General features: G+C 35.8%; 1 protein-coding gene and 1 long non-coding RNA gene across 2 annotated transcripts in view; one reads left to right on the top strand and one right to left on the bottom strand.

Moving 5' to 3' along the window:
- LOC138714990 (uncharacterized) overlaps window positions 1-16,942 on the bottom strand; it is a 182,341-nt gene that overhangs the window by 99,915 nt on the left and 65,484 nt on the right. The window lies entirely within an intron of this gene.
- Window positions 12,483-16,942, top strand: part of LOC138714986 (ubiquinone biosynthesis O-methyltransferase, mitochondrial-like) — a 44,049-nt gene continuing 39,589 nt past the window's right edge. Inside the window, exon 1 of the mRNA XM_069847337.1 lies at window positions 12,483-12,555. The gene's annotated coding sequence lies outside the window, so the exon portion shown is untranslated. The remainder of the gene's footprint in view (window positions 12,556-16,942) is intronic.

Below are 16,942 nucleotides of genomic sequence, written 5' to 3'. Positions count from 1 at the left end.
GGGCACACATACGTATTAGTCATCAGTTCACAAAGTGCAGTCATAGACAACGGTTGTGTAGTAAGCAGCATATGCAAGTAGGTTAGCGTGTGAAGAAGGTATGGGCGACGACCTAAATTCTTACAGGGCGCGAATCGGGTGCTTCAATGCAGGGCAGTGTTGCAGATGTTCAAAAGGTGAATATGCTATAGTGTCGGATAGAATCAACACATTTGTGGCCGCGGCTGTTTTATCAGTTCTACTGATTATTGGAAATGTGGAGTTAAACCCTGGTCCTGGAGATACAGAAGGAAGAGTCTTCAGTGATGAAGTGTTTCAAAGAGAATGGATAGACTATATGAAAGAAACGAGAGAAGACAGACTAAAGGCAAGTGTTCTACTAAACAAAGTAGCAAGTGATATAGATACATTAGTAAACAGGTAAACTGAAGTGGAAAAGAAGTTAAAGGAGGTTATCCAAGAGCAGGTGGTGTTAAAATCGATAGTTAAAAAATGGGAAGATGATAGTAGAATTAATAACATTGTAATTTATGGTGTTGAAGAGTGCAATCATGAAAAAGGAATTGATACTGGTTACGTGGTGTTAGAATTATTAACTAAGTATTTCAGTCTAAACTTGGACATAAGTGCGATAAATAACGCGTATAGAGTAGGTAAGGGAAATAAAAGACCAATTATTGTGAAATTGAAAAGTTACTTTATCAAAGAACACATCATTGCCAATACGCATCAACTCAAAGGCACAAATATATTCATACAAAATGACTTTGCAAAAGAAATTAGAGAGAAACGAAAGAAGTTAATTCCAATATTAAAAGAAGCTCGAGGGAAAGGATTTAGGGCAACTTTAGTTAAAGATAAACTGAAGATAAACGGAAACATAGTTAACGTAGAGTCCTTAAATAATCAAAACATTGAGGATTTATTCAGTTGCGGTAACAAGAACAGAAATAAGGAAATAGAGACTTGTGGAAATAGAGCATCATCTACACCACACGTAAACAGAAGAAGTGCATCACGAAACAGGAAGTCTAGAAGCGTAGAGAGGACTAATAAGAATAGTAACTCATTAAGTGGGCAGAAGAAATCAGAAATAACAAATAGAAGAATTGATGAGCTTACGGGAGTGAATGATATTAGAGCATACCTAAGTAAACTAGAGAACACTGTTTTCACAGATCCCTTTAGAAGAAAGAAGAGTGAAGAAGGAAAACCTAGTACGGAAGAAGATGCTGGAACCAGTGAAGATGCTGTTTGGGGAGCTGAGGCACAGACTGAGAGAACGGCCAGTGAGGGTAGGCTGAGGCGCGCAAGTGAAAACTCAACAAGGAGAAGCGATTGTGGATCAACCGGCAAAGTCAGCGCAAGTGAAGAGCAATTTATAAGAATGCCACATGCCGTTGGTAGTCCGGGGTGCGCGAGAGGAAGGGCTACAATATGGAGGAACTGTGCGTTACCAACCGATGGAGTAGGAGAAGGTGACGAACAGTTATTAAGAGGTAAATTGACAAATAGAAACTCTATCAGAAATAAAGTAGATTCAATCAAAACTATAGATACTGAACGAAACTACCTACTAAGAGATAGGCATCAGCAAAGACTAAATTTTCCTAAAATTAGAAACACTTATTATTAATTAAATTAGATAAGCAGACAGGTTTTGAAAATAAGATAGTATTACGTCAAGGTTTTAAAATAATAAAAATTGAAAATAGAGAATTAAGGCAGTTATTAATGTATTCAGATAGCTATATTATTTAGTAAAGGTTCAGAAGATAATTTTGACTTTATAAATTGCTTTACTAATATGTCTTAATTTCAATAATAATGCATTTATAATAAATTTAGTAGACATTATAATAGTAATGAATTGATAATGAGTACATGCGACACAATAATGAAACTAAATTGAGGTTGATTATGTAAGCAACTTGTCAAGTTTGCTTTTAAGCAGGTATGCGGTAGTCTTCATTGAAGTTACGCAAACGTTTCTGCTGACAAGGAAATATTGTAAGAAATAAAGACAACCTACATATAGAATGTATCGAGTCAGCTAATTCAGGTTCATGACTTACAGTATGTCGACATCTGATCACCTAATTGGAATAATAAGTTATTATTAAAATAAGACCTAAATAATTACAATTAAATTGTGAAAAGAAGCAGATAAAATAAGGTTTAATGTCTTAATGGTTATCACGATTGGTTTAAACATGCACTAAAACCAGATGTAAGTGCAAGTTTGAACCAATAAATTATTGAGATTTGCGATAAAATAATGAGTCTAGGAAATTGTATATTTAGTATGTAGAACTACATTTGTTTATAGATCTTTTGTTATATTATTAAGTTTTGTACATGTGAACTATATCAATAAATCAATATGTCAATATGTCATACGTATTAGTAATATTCATTTATTTTTATTTCGGAGCAAGACAAAAAGTAAAAAAATGTTGTTCAGTGTTTTTTTTACAATTAAATAAGTGTTTAATCGCAAGACTATTTTTGACCAGTGTAGGTTGGGAAGGTAAAACAAAATCTGAATCAGCTTAGTAAGAGAATAATTTAAATTAGTTTAAATGAGTATTTAGATTATGCAAAAAAAAAACTCATATAAGATAAGATCGAGGGAATCATACCAGAAGGGACTAGCAACAAGATGTTGCGTTATTGAAACATTTTAACGATCCTATTTATGTTTGAAGACAATCGTTTAAGAATTACAGTGGACTTCAGAAAGATATTGTTGAGCTGGCACGTTTACTCTTTGTCTTTGTTTTTATATTGTTTACAGATGAGAAAACCCTCTCCACAGAAGCGATAGGCTGTGATAATATCACATGTTCAACAAGATTGACAACGAGTGTAACAAGGAGTGGAAATGCCAGCGTAATGTTATTTCCTTTACCTGAGCAATTTCCTCCCAAAAAGCTTCCACATACCTACATATCGTTATCTCTATTAGGAATAGTATTACGCAATAATCGCCATTCCTTGTCAGTCATTTCTCTGTTCTTGTGTTGCACAAGAAGAAATTTCAGCTGCTAATGTAGCAATTGACATACATGTTTTCCCAAGAACAGAATGTGAAGTAACCGGCAACAAGCACTTATTTCTAGCCCTCATCACAGAACGCCTTTATACTCATCCTCCTGCACTGTAGAAATACCTCGTCTCTGGAATCGATACCTAATGACGTCAGGGACTGCCGGACTTTATCACAATTCAAAATTAAATTGGACAATTTTGTCTCATTTAATGGTTTTTAGGTATTGCTGGAAGTGTTGATTTGTGTTTTTTTTTGCTCTAGACTAAAATTGCAAATTTCTTGTTTAGTTAGTTAATTAGGATATAATTAACTATGATTCTTAATCACTCACTTAAAGTTTGTGTGACTGCAACGTGTATATTTTTGTATGGCTTTGCTTTGTTCATAGTGTGATTTTTTTTTTTTAATTTTTATTATTGTATTTGTATTTCTGGTAGTGTAGAAGAGAAGGCCTGATGGCCTTAACTACACCAGAATAAATAAATAAATAAATAAATAAATAAATAAATAAATAAATAAATAAATAAATAAATAAATAAATAAATAAATACGTTACCTTTTTCAGATAATTTTACCCAAATGACAATTTTTATAAAATATGATGTAGCCTATACACTCAACCAGGAAACGAGTGTTATGAGTGAGAAAATTTCAAAACCCGATCCAAAAAAAAAATCCCTAGAATCAATCCTAGTTTCCCTATTTCCCTATATTGCGGATGTTTTCTCTAAATCTAAGAACATTTTACTGGGGTTGGCAACACTGTGTCTGATAGTCTAATACAGGCCTGGCCAAGGGAACTGCCCCAAATAGGCGCTCGGGGCACGGGTGCAGCAAGCAAGTGGATGAGTGCGCGAGAATGAGAGCAATGCAGTGGCGGACTCAAGCGAAAGTTGTGTTTTAATCAGTGGAGCTGCTTTTATTGATATCTTCAAATATATACTTCTTAGATTACAATTGTCATTTTAAGTGTATGTACAAGAATTAAGCCTACTCTATTTATTATTTAATATGCCTATTAGTATTACATTTGAAGAATATGTGCCCTTGAATGTTGAGACGGTTCCTCGTATAGGATAAGGAGATTTTCATTAGATTAGTATTTCGTGTTAATATTCTCATATTGGATAGTAAGAAGCATGGACGTGTAAGAAAGTTTCAGAATGTGAGGCGGAAGTAACAGGTGGGCAGGAAGGCCGAAGCCAAGCTACGCGGACAGGAAACATGTGTCCAGGCGTAGATTTGACCGATGAGGGAATGCGTGGACTTTGCCTGCGGGTGGTCAGCAAGATGACGCCAAGCCAGGTTCAAAAAAAAGAGATGATCTGGTATATGTCAGAGAATTGTCAGAACCCCGGAAGTAGGGGAGGTTCTAGTTAACGAACAATTTTTGAAGAACGCGTCTTAAGTGACGTAAGTGTAATCATGGCCAATCAGGATTCTTAATAGAGACACGTGATTTATAGATAGGAGGGCGAAATTGTAAGTTTGGTGGTTGAAAGTAGAGGGTACATTTGGCAGATAGACAGAAGGCAGATAGACAGCGTTCGGAGAGGACGCACTCCACATATTCTCGGTGAACCTAACTCGGAAGGATACCAATTTACGGACTTAGAATTTTTTAGTGGGTTTAGTAAGAAGTCGTGTGTTGCATCATTATTATAAGTCTGAATTCTTTTCTCATCATTATTATTATATTAGGAGTAAATTGTCATCACGTTATCAACTCTCCGTTATATTACTGGTGTTTTATAGTACAAAAGATATAATTACGTGAACTCAGAAATTAGTCTACCAACTTGTAGGAAGCGAGAGCAGTATATTATACACTTGGACGCGCATTTCTGCTAATCTGAAACAAACACGTAATAATAATAAACGTTCTCATAGTTCTTACCAACAACTTCTGGTGTGCGCCTACGTCATTTCAATCTACGAGCACGTCTCCCAACCCCATGTCCCGACCGTTTTTGCAGCTGACCTGGGAAATTCTCATACTCCACCGGAGTAATCTCGAGGAGGCTGGCGCCCAAATTAATTAGTGTACATCTTTAATTATTGACATCGACGTGCCTCCTTGAGCTACTCTCCATATACGACGGAGCTGGCAGCCGAGGGCAAGGGAAGGCGTCGTGGGCAACAACGACGACGACCAACGAGGTCCGACCGTCGCAGATTCTGGCGCCCCAACGAGGTCCGACCGCCTCATATTTTGGCGTCCCAACGTCGGGCTCGAGATGAACAACGTCGGGCTCGAGATGAACAACGTCGGGCTCGAGATGAACAACGTCGGGCACGAGATGGCAACAGTGACCGCGGCGGTTATCGACGCGAGAGCCGACAGCCGACGCAGGGTTAATGCGGCTGATGGCAACAATGACCGCAGCGGGGATCGACGCGAGAGCCGACAGCCGACAGCCGACGCAGTGTTAGTAGAGCAGCTTGCAGTATCATGCAGTGTCAACGACCGACAGCCACAACACCGTGCAGACCCCAAACAGCTGAGAACAATGATGGACGGTGGGGGAGACGATCAACCAGGCGTAACCTAGAAGACGTCGATACGTAAGCATAAAGGGTTTCATTTCAATTGTTGTATCCATATATATGTACATGTGTGTAATTCATTTTTGAGTTTAAGGGGAATTGTTGAGGATATATTATATATTAAATGTTACTAAGGAGCCAAACTAAAGGTGGAAAAATGGAGAGTTCAGCAGGGACGAGTATCGGACAAGAGAAAGGAAGTTCACAGGGCTCGGACAATGTCATGTTGAATAGTAAGTTAGATCAGTTATTGGGATGGATGAAAATATATACAGAACAGATGAATCAGATGAGGAACGAAATGATAGGAAATAGTAATACTTTGAGAAATGTAATCGCCGAGGAGTATAGGAAAATGGAATCTATGCTGGTATGGAATTGTAGTGAATTGGATAATAATATAGCCGAGAATAATAATGAAGTAGAGAGTAAATTAATTGAGGATATTAATGAATTGAATAATATGGTAGCAGAGAATTGTAATGAAGTGGAAGGTAAATTAATTGAGGATATTAGTGAATTGAATAATAAGGGAGCCGAAAATAGTAATGAAGTGGAAAGTAAATTAATTGTAGATATTGGTGAATTGAATAATAAGATAGCCGAGAATAGTAATGAAGTGGATAGTAAATTAATTGAGAATATTAGTGAATTGAATAATAAGATAGCCGAGAATAGTAATGAAGTGGGAAGTAAATTAGCTGTGGATATTGACGGATTGGGAGATAATCCAGATGAGAATTGTAACGAATTGGATGACAAATTAGAAGAGAATGTTAATGGATTGAATATTAAGATAGCTGAGAATTGTAATGAAGTGGATATTAAATTAGCTGTGAATATTAATGAGGTGAATGAGAAACTAGATGAAAATAGTACTGAACTGAAAGATAAGTTAGCCGAGAATGTCAATGAATTGAGTAATGAACTAGCTGAGAATTGTAATGAAGTGGAAATTAAATTAGATGTGAATATTAATGAGTTGAATGAGAAACTAGATGAAAATAGTACTGAACTGAAAGATAAGTTAGCAGAGAATATTAATGGATTGAATAATAAGAAAGCAGGAAATAGTAATGAAGTGGAGAGTAAATTAGCTGAGGATATTAATGAGAATACTGAGGAATTGAATATTAAGGTAGCCGAAAATAATTATGAGCTGGAAAATAGAATAACTGCGGATATTAATGAATTGGGAGATAAATTAGATGGGTATAGTCATGAATTGGAGAATAAAGTAGATAAGAATATTAATCAATTGAATAGTAAGGTAGCTGGAAATAATGAGGTGGAAAGTAAAATAACTGTAGATATTAATGGATTGGACGATAATCTCGATGAGAATAATAATGAATTGGAGTATAGACTAGCCGAGGACAGTATCAGTCTAGAGAGCCAGGTGTTAGAAAGTTATAGAGCATTCAAGGAGCAAGTAAATAGAGTAATCGAAAAGTTTGATGAGTTTGGGAGCGATAGTGGACTTGAGAAAGAGAATGCGAAAACCATCACAAACATGGGGCGGAGGGCAGAAGAAGCCTTCCCACCCCACAGAGGGTACAATAGCAATGACCATAATGACGGTTGGAGCAGGGATCGGCCACACAGTGCTGGCGGTCATGGTTTACAACCCTACAATAATGACCGGCAGTATAATGTGAAAGGATTTTCTAACAATGTTAGGAAGCGGTACTGCAACGATCAAAGGAGTGAATATAGGAAGGGCTATTGGAGGCCTCATTTTTCTGCAGGAGGAGAAAAAGTTAAGTGGAAGCATGCTGGTAGATTTAATGTGAGGAGTAGTGTGTCTCCACGTGTAAACTGTCAATTTAGGAATGGCACAATGTCATATGAGGAAGACCGACAGACGATCCCATTCGGAGAATGGCGATCCGATTCATGATAGACATCCAGGCGACGTACCAGGTTAATAGACGAGAATTTGTGTGAAGTTGAAAATAATATGATTTCTAATGATAAGAAAAATAAGAATGTGTTTGTTTTGTGCATGTAGTATTTGAGCCGTATAAGCAAATGGAACCAAGAACTAATTTCAGTGCTGCAAATGTTAACCTTAGGAAAATTTTTGTTACTTTTGTTTTCTTTTTGCCACCTTCAGAATTAGTTGTTTTTTGTGTGTTTTCTTATAAGATCACGCGATAAGTAGTATTCCCAGTGGCAATAATTTGAAGATAATGCTAATAATGATTAATAGCAATGATAGAATTTTTTTAAATTAACTTCATATATGTTCATTTATCTGTAGAAGTTGAATGTATCAATTTGAATATGTATCCATTTTTTTTTAGAATCGATAGTAAGTGCCAGACCATCATTTTAGTTCGAGATGTGTATTCAAGGCTGCAACTAGTGTATGAGATAGGATAAATAGGGTCAATTAGTATTTCAGAAGTATTGTGTAACGTTTGGTATAATTTTGATTGATAATTATTTCGGTTTTATGGACATAGATGTGTATTCAAGAGTTGCAGCTAATGTATGAAGTATGATATAAAGGGTTAATTGGTATTTTAAAATGTGTTGTATATTGTTTAGCGTATTTTTTTGATTGATTGTGGTTCATAATTCTTATGTCTATGTTATAAGTATTAGCATGTATCAAGGAACCGATCATGAATGTGAGTGAGAGAGCGCCATTGTATTCGGATGTGCCCTGAATGTTACGATTGGATGCTGTATATAGGTCAGGTAGAGGTCACTTAAACTGGCGTGTGAGGTGTAAGCAGGCGTGAGGTGTGTATATAGATTCATACATGTAAATAGTTGTAAATATGTAATAATTATAAGTGTAAATTTGTGCATGGTTTAAAAGCATAGCAAAAGGTGTATCCAAGTGTGACTAATTAGGGGACACCGGAGACTAGTAGCGAAGGTAGTTTATGGGGCGTCTCATAACAACAAATATTCCCTTGGGAATATTCTTTGTTATGAGAGGGCATTTGAGACGGTTCCTCGTATAGGATAAGGAGATTTTCCTTAGATTAGTATTTCGTGTTAATATTCTCATATGGATAGTAAGAAACATGGACGTGTAAGAAAGTTTCAGAATGTGAGGCGGAAGTAACAGGTGGGCAGGAAGGCCGAAGCCAAGCTACGCGGACAGGAAACATGTGTCCAGGCGTAGATTTGACCGATGAGGGAATGCGTGGACTTTGCCTGCGGGTGGTCAGCAAGATGACGCCAAGCCAGGTTCAAAAAAAAGAGATGATCTGGTATATGTCAGAGAATTGTCAGAACGCCGGAAGTAGGAGAGGACCTAGTTAACGAACAATTTTTGAAGAACGCGTCTTAAGTGACGTAAGTGTAATCATGGCCAATCAGGATTCTTAATAGAGACACGTGATTTATAGATAGGAGGGCGAAATTGTAAGTTTGGTGGTTGAAAGTAGAGGGTACATTTGGCAGATAGACAGAAGGCAGATAGACAGCGTTCGGAGAGGACGCACTCCACATATTCTCGGCGAACCTAACTCGGAAGGATAACAATTTACGGACTTAGAATTTTTTAGTGGGTTTAGTAAGAAGTCGTGTGTTGCATCGTTATTATAAGTCTGAATTCTTTTCTCATCATTATTATTACATTAGGAATAAATTGTCATCACGTTATCAACTCTCCGTTATATTACTGGTGTTTTATAGTGCAAAAGATATAATTATGTGAACTCAGAAATTAGTCTACCAACTTGTAGGAAGTGAGAGCAGTATATTATACACTTGGACGCGCATTTCTGCTAATCTGAAGCGAACACTTAATAATAATAAACGTTCTCATAGTTCTTACCAACAACTTCTGGTGTGCGCCTACGTCTTTCAATCTACGAGCACGTCTCCCAAACCCCATGTCCCGACCTTTTTGCAGCTGACCTAGGAAAATCTCACACTCTACCGGAGTAATCGCGAGGAGGCTGGCGCCCAAATTAATTAGTGTACATCTTTAATTACTGACATCAACGTGCCATCCTTGAGATACTTTCCATACACGACGGAGCTGGCAGCCGAGGGCAAGGAAAGGCGTCGTGGGCAACATCGACGACCGGCTACCGCTTCATATTTTGGCGCCCCAACGACCACCGGCGACCGCTTCATATTTTGGCGCCCCAACGAGGTCCGACCGCCTCAATGTATCAAAATAAACAAAATAGAAGACTAGCAGAGATTACTGTATACTTAACATATAAATACCATGTCTTGACTACAAAATAATTTTATGAGATTACACTACGTGCGTCTCTATGCCACGAGACGGGAAATGCGTGGATATACAGACTTACAAGTCCATCGGCAAGTCTATCGTGCTATCAAAAAGGAGTGCGTTATATGGCAGTAAACATTTTTAATAGCCTCCCTATCTATATAAAAAATGAAACTCAAAACATAAAATTATTTAGGGCCAAATTAAAGAAGTACCTAATTTCTCACGCCTTCTATTCTGTAGGTGAATTCATGACATTCAATAACACTTCATGAAATTGATACTAAAACTTTATGTTGTACTAGTAGACTATATTGTAAATCTCTTCTGTATATATTTCATCTAGACTGTGACTATAAATTAAGATTTTATAATAGTATTAAATTGTTTGACTTGTTCCATATTCTAGCTGTAAGCATGTATGAATACCATGGAATGTTAATAAATACAATACAATAGAATACAAAGCAGAGATCAAAAATCACCGGCAAGTAAACAATACCAGCACGACAAAATTACAGTATGCTGGCATCTCTAACAGCTAACATCAGTTGTCAAATGTGCTAAATATTATTATGATTGCAACTATTAATAATAATGTAATATTAAGATTATTATTATTATTATTATTATTATTATTATTATTATTATTATTATTATTATTATTATTATTCAGTAAAAACGTCATAAGCCAGTGGTGAAGCCAGCAAGTCTTATAAGAAAAATATTAGTCTTATTAATATAAATGAGTGATTTACTGTGTGTATTTTCATGTGAAAATATGGAGCTACATCACTCAAAACGTTGTACAAACAAATACATATTTTAGAAGGTTATAAATATCAAGTTGACATTATCAGACAAGGTTGACTTGCAAGTTCTGCTTGGTTATACAGAGTGAAAAGTAATAATTAAGCCGACAAACGCCAGAAGGTTGTATGGGACATCAAAACAAACACTTTTCTTTAATGTCATATTGTGCTGTGAGGCACTATTTCGCGAGAACACCAGACTTACTTACGTACTTACAAATGGTTTTTAAGGAACCCGCAGGTTCATTCCCGCCCTCACATAAGCTCGCCATCGGTCCCTATTCTGCGCAAGATTAATCCAGTCTCTATCATTATATCCCACCTCCCTCAAATCCATTTTAGTATTATCCTCCCATCCACGTCTCGGCCTCCCCAAACGTCTCTTGAAGGGAGCTTTGTTTATTCGAAGTTTAATGGATGCGGGTTTTGTATTGTTTACTGCATTGTTGTTTCGATACAGGTTCCTTTTTTCCGTTTAAAAAGGTAAACCTTTCGTCAGTTCAGTTGTGATCTAGTGAAGGACTGTGAAGATGTATTAAATGACGTCAATAATCTGTGTAACTTTGCCTGTGGTTGTAAAAGAGTTCGGAGTAAACTATTTTTCAGCCATATTATGGTATAAAGTGTATTAGACATGAAAGTTAAAAAATGATGTGATTTGCAAAAATACGAGGGGGATCCAGGAAATAACGACCGTTTTGTTGTAATAATTAAAAAAAAATATTTATTTGAAAAAAAAAACAAAGTCTGTTACATAACTGAAGCTTCCTTTACTTCTCTACATAATCACCACCTACATTTAAACATTTGTCGTATCTGTTCACTAGCTTTAGAATTCCTGCGTTATACTCCTCTGCCGCCAGTTCATTAAGCCAGGTGTTCACTGTCTTCTTCAACTCTTCATCACTTCCAAAACGCGTACCACCCAGAAAGTCTTTCAGCTTAGTGAAAAGGTGAAAATCGCTAGGAGCAAGGTCTGGACTATAGGGCGGATAATAAAAAATTTCCCAACCGAGTTTCATCGTGGACATTTGTTCGCCCATTGTTGAACATTTCGCACCATTTTCTCACATTTCTTTCATTCATTACAGTATCACCATACACTTCTTTCAATTGCCGGTAAATTTCTGCAGGTTTCAAATGTCGGGCATTCAAAAATCGAATCACTCTCGTCACCTCACAGTCGGCGGGATTATCAATCACGTCGTTCATTTTGAAGTAACACAAAATGCACAATGGCGACTTGTTGCAACCAGTACTCACAACATTATGAGAACACATGTTAAGGAAGCTAGTTGACCTTCAAACAAGGAAGAGGAGTCAGCTGCGCGGCAGGTATGCGCGAACGGTCGTTATTTCCTGGATCCCCCTCGTATTATGATTCTGAAAGATACATCGAACATGTGAAATTGTTTACTGATTCCATTTCAGATCAGTCCACGTTTTATTATGACTTGTGTCTGATACGGACATGTGTCAATATTTCACTCCATAAACTGGAAAATCCACATTGTAAACACTTCACTGAAAAGTATACGTTTAGAAAATTACCGACTCCAACAACCATGCGTACACAGTACTTACCTCGTGTTATGAAAGAACATTTTTAGCCGATAGTGCTTTTTAACATCCTTACCGATGCTATTGGTAGGTCTTGTAAGTTAAACTTAGAACACACGTGCAGTAAGTAAATAAATCACATCAACTTTTATTTATTTATTTATTTACTTACAAGTAACACACTATCAGTGTCGCGCAGCACTATGTGCTATGAAGAAATAACTAAATGTCTCATTATTTATTTATTTAACTAGCTAGCTACATATATAAAACAAAAATGTTTCTAGCCACTACCGTAAGAGCCAGGTTCGTGTACGGTGTGGCCTTCGTGAATAATATAGCATAAAATTTACAAGGACAGTTTACTAAATACAGTAAGTAACTTAATTCAAACCAATAAACAACATACAAGAGTAAGAATAAAGAAGAAAGAGAAAAAGAGAGAAAATACACATTTAATATAAATTGACAATCCGACAAAAGCCAGTTATATTCAATAAAAACAGGAATATAGTCGACAGAAATAAAAGGTAAAAAAAAAATACATTTGTTAATATTAGGCCTGTATATCATGGATAATTTTACAAATTTCTTTTTTAAAAGCTTCAATTTTAAAATATTTCAAATTTGGAAAATGGTTTGTAATTTTATTATAAAGTCTTGGGCCGAAACTAGCACCATGTTTAAGAGCTGCACTTGTATGACATTTAGGCTCAATTAATGGGAAAGTAGACTTTTGTCTTCGAGTACGATATTCATGTCGATTAGATTTATGTTTTATTTTATTTCTGTGGTAGTAAGTTAGTAAATTATATTTATAAATTTCTTCAATAGACAATACATTAAAATCTGTATAAATTAAATTTGTTGGGTAATCCATATTTTTGGGTAGACAAATTTGTATTAATCTTCTGTGTAATAAAATTAATGGATTAAGTACAGATGATGATACTCCACCCCAATTTATTATACCGTATTGTATTAATGATTGTACCAAAGCTAAAAATATTATTCTCAATGCCTCCTTAGTAATAAAATTTCGAAGTATTATGAATTTATAAATTGTCTTTCTTATACTTGTACACATGAAATCAATTTGTTTATCCCAACGTAAATGCTGGTCTATAATAATTCCTAAATATTTGACTTGTGTGGAAGGTGTTGGATGTGGGCAATTACAATAATTATTTGTTAATTCATTACATGAAATATTATGTATTACTAAGTGATAATTATTCATAGGTGGAGGTAAACCTTTCGTTGTTAAAGAAAATGGAATATAGGTAGTTCTGTTAGTATTTAAGGATAGGAGATTAGAGTCAAGCCAATTTTTCACTACTTTAATTCCATTGCTAGCATTTAAATAAGTGTTATCTCAATTTTCCCCATTAAATGTTAGTAAAGTATCATCTGCAAAAGAAAATATATTACCACCATATTTATTTAGATCAATTTTCAACAAATCATTAATACATATTATAAATAAGATTGGTCCTAATACTGTATCTTGTGGAATTCCAATATCGATCAATTTATAATTGCTATTATAATTGTCAATTTTGACTATTTTCTAAATATGAACGAAAAAGTTTGAGTACAACTCCTCTAATACCAAAGTTTTATAATTTTGAAAGAAGGATATCATGATTAACTGTGTCAAACGTTTTTTTCAAATCAAGAAATATTCCTAAACATTTATTTCCCATATCTAATTTTCTCATAATATTCCATGCAACAGCTAGAATAGCATCTTTTGTCCCTTTAGATGTACGAAATCCAAATTGAAATTCGCTCATAATGTCTGTACTCTTTCTAAATTAATTTATTGGAGTGGAAATTTGTATGAAAACAGGAATTAATGTAGATAAGACGTGAGTGTGAAAACCATTTCTGACGACTTCCGGTTATTGCTCGTGGGGTCGTGGCTGAACGCGAAAACATTCATGGAGTAAAATACGTGTTCAAGTATCAACCTATACCGGTATGCAATTTTTTTACACTGGTGTATAATTATTGCATCTCATACAAACATTTTTTAATTGCTATTTATTTATATTGATGTATGATTAATTTGTCTTTGAAGACAAAACTAAACTTTCTATAATTTATTTTATTACAACATTTTCACAGTCGTCGAATAATATCAAATGAATAACACCTATCGACAAATAGGAAGCGGCGATCACACATGAAAATGTTAGCGTCCAAAAACAAACTATTTATTTAAATTAAAAGAATCAACTGCAATTAATTTTTTTATTAAGATCGGCCAAACATAGTATGCAATAGCCTACATGTGTTAAGTGCATAACAGAATCTCGGAAAAAGAGAAGACGACTAACTTTTCCTCGATTCTGTTATAATCCACTTACCACGCACGTATCGCAATATACTATAAATGCTATACGATTAGCTGGTTGTAACAACACTTACTTTCTTACAAATGGCTTTTAAGGAACCCGCAGGTTCATTGCCGCCCTCACACTAGCCCGCCATCGGTTCCTATCCTGTGAAAGATTAGTCCAGTCTCTATCATCATATCCCATCTCCCTCAAATCCATTTTAATATTATCCTCCCATCTACGTCGCGGCCTCCCCAAAGGTCTTTTTCCCATCGGTCTCCCAACTAACACTCTATATGCATTTTTCGATTCGCCCATACGTGCTACATGCCCTGCTATAATAAAAGGGCTAAATTAAAACTGACGTGTTCTTAAAAAAATTCTGCATATTCTAAACTCTGTGACGTGCAATATGAATTAAATAGTGAACAGGCACAAGATAATACACAACAGCATTGTAATAAATATAGGCTACTGTAAACTATAAGGCGGAGCAAAATGTATGGTACAAAAAAAAACTATGACTTATACATGTAGAAGAGCGTTTGCATACCTAGAAATGCAGTTTATTTGCAAACAATGTACAGTACACATCTTGCCATTTACTTTAATGCCAACAGATGGTTATTTTTTTTTTAATTACATCCAGAAATTCACAAGTGTGTAGTAGACTCAGGAAACTATCCATCATACGTGCTAGCATGTCGCGCGAATGGTTGCAATTTTGTCATGGATGGATGCCTGTAATTCCGCAATTGTCTCCTTGCGAGTGGAATAGATCTTCTCCTTGAGATAGCCTCAAAGAAAGAATTCTAGAACTAAATCCGGAGATCTGGAGTGGCAGTGAATATCACCAAATCGAGAAATGAGTCGTCTCGGAAACAGCTGTCGCAATCTCGCCTACTTAGGATCAGAGAGACGTATCTACAATTTCCCCATTTTTTAACTGATACAACTGTAAGAAACCAGGAATTGAGGTCTATCTGAGAATCAGACAAACGTATCTGTATCTTAACTGGTTCGAATTTTAGGTGCTAGCGTATCTACATTTTATGAATAATAGCACGGATCAGACAAACTTAAGAGCTTATCCGTCTTTAGATTCTGAAAAGCAATGCCAATTAATGTAATATTTGAAACGTAACAGCGCATATATTGCATTATATGTGTACCTTTATCAAGCATATGGGCATAAATTGTTCTGATGATGGCTCAATAGAGCCGAAAACGTTCAATTCAAAATATATGTAAGTATTGAAAAACCAATAATTTTGTTAAAAGGATAAGCATAGACGGTATATGAAATAAAACCTTGATTGTTATTATTAATTCTGCACTATATTTGTTAAATTAAAAAGCCTGTAATGCCATTTACCTCATAATGTATTATCTCAAGTTCAAAGTCCTGTAGATTATTAACGTTTAGGAAAACAATTCATGGACTTTCATTATTGTATTGTACTGGTCTGTACAAAAACCAACTGTATTGGAGAGGAGTCTTTATTACTGTATTTCAGTCTCTGAATCCCATAGACTCATGTTTATACAATTCATGATCAGCAGCAATGAAATTAGATCTCTACACTGCATTCCATAATGTCTGACAGGAGACATAAACATTGTCGGCAGAGATAGGGAGGCGCATAATTTCTACTCAACCAATGGCAGAGGTCACAGTCCAAGGCTTATCTTGACATTGGGCGGACAGAACGCTTCAGACCGCCCAATTTCAAGATAAGCGTGCGATGTGATCTCTGCCATTGGTTGTCAAGCAATTATCCGACTTCCTACCTGTGCCGACAATGTTTACATCTCCTGTCAGACATTATAGAACGCAGTATAATGTTAATTAATACTGTAATGTCCTTGTTTGATTGCCGTAAGTTGAACTGCAATTTTGAATTTGTTAAGAACCAGACAAACGTATCTACATACATAAATTAAAATAATAGTTTATTACAACTTATTAAGTGGCATAGGAATAAGATTATCAAGTCATAACATCATAACATTAAGTGTAATAAAGATTTACCGCAGAATACACGATGAAAAAATATTACAAAGTGTCCAATTTCGAAGAGCAAACCTTTAAGTCCTTTTATCTCAAACTATGATTTTGTAGATACGTCTCTCTGATCCTAAGTAGGCTTCTGTTCATGCTGATATTGGCTGTGTGGGCAGTAGCCCCATCTTGCTGGAACCACGTGTCAAGATGTCCTATCCTTCTTAATTCAGGTACCAGGAAGATGTTGAGCATTTGAAGATATCGTTCTGAATTAACAGTAACGGTTCTGCCCTGAGGTCCTCGAAAAGGTCTGGGCCAATAATCCCAAATCTGGCTACACCGCACCACACTGTAACTTTAGGGCTGTGCAGTGGAGTTTAATGAAGCAACTGAGGCTGGTGTCTGACAAATACC

The sequence above is a fragment of the Periplaneta americana genome, chromosome 15 (genome assembly GCF_040183065.1).
Source record: "Periplaneta americana isolate PAMFEO1 chromosome 15, P.americana_PAMFEO1_priV1, whole genome shotgun sequence".
Taxonomy (NCBI): Eukaryota; Metazoa; Arthropoda; class Insecta; order Blattodea; family Blattidae; genus Periplaneta; species Periplaneta americana.
The sequence above is the reverse complement of the archived record's forward strand: the minus strand, read 5'-3'. Positions and strand labels throughout refer to the sequence as shown.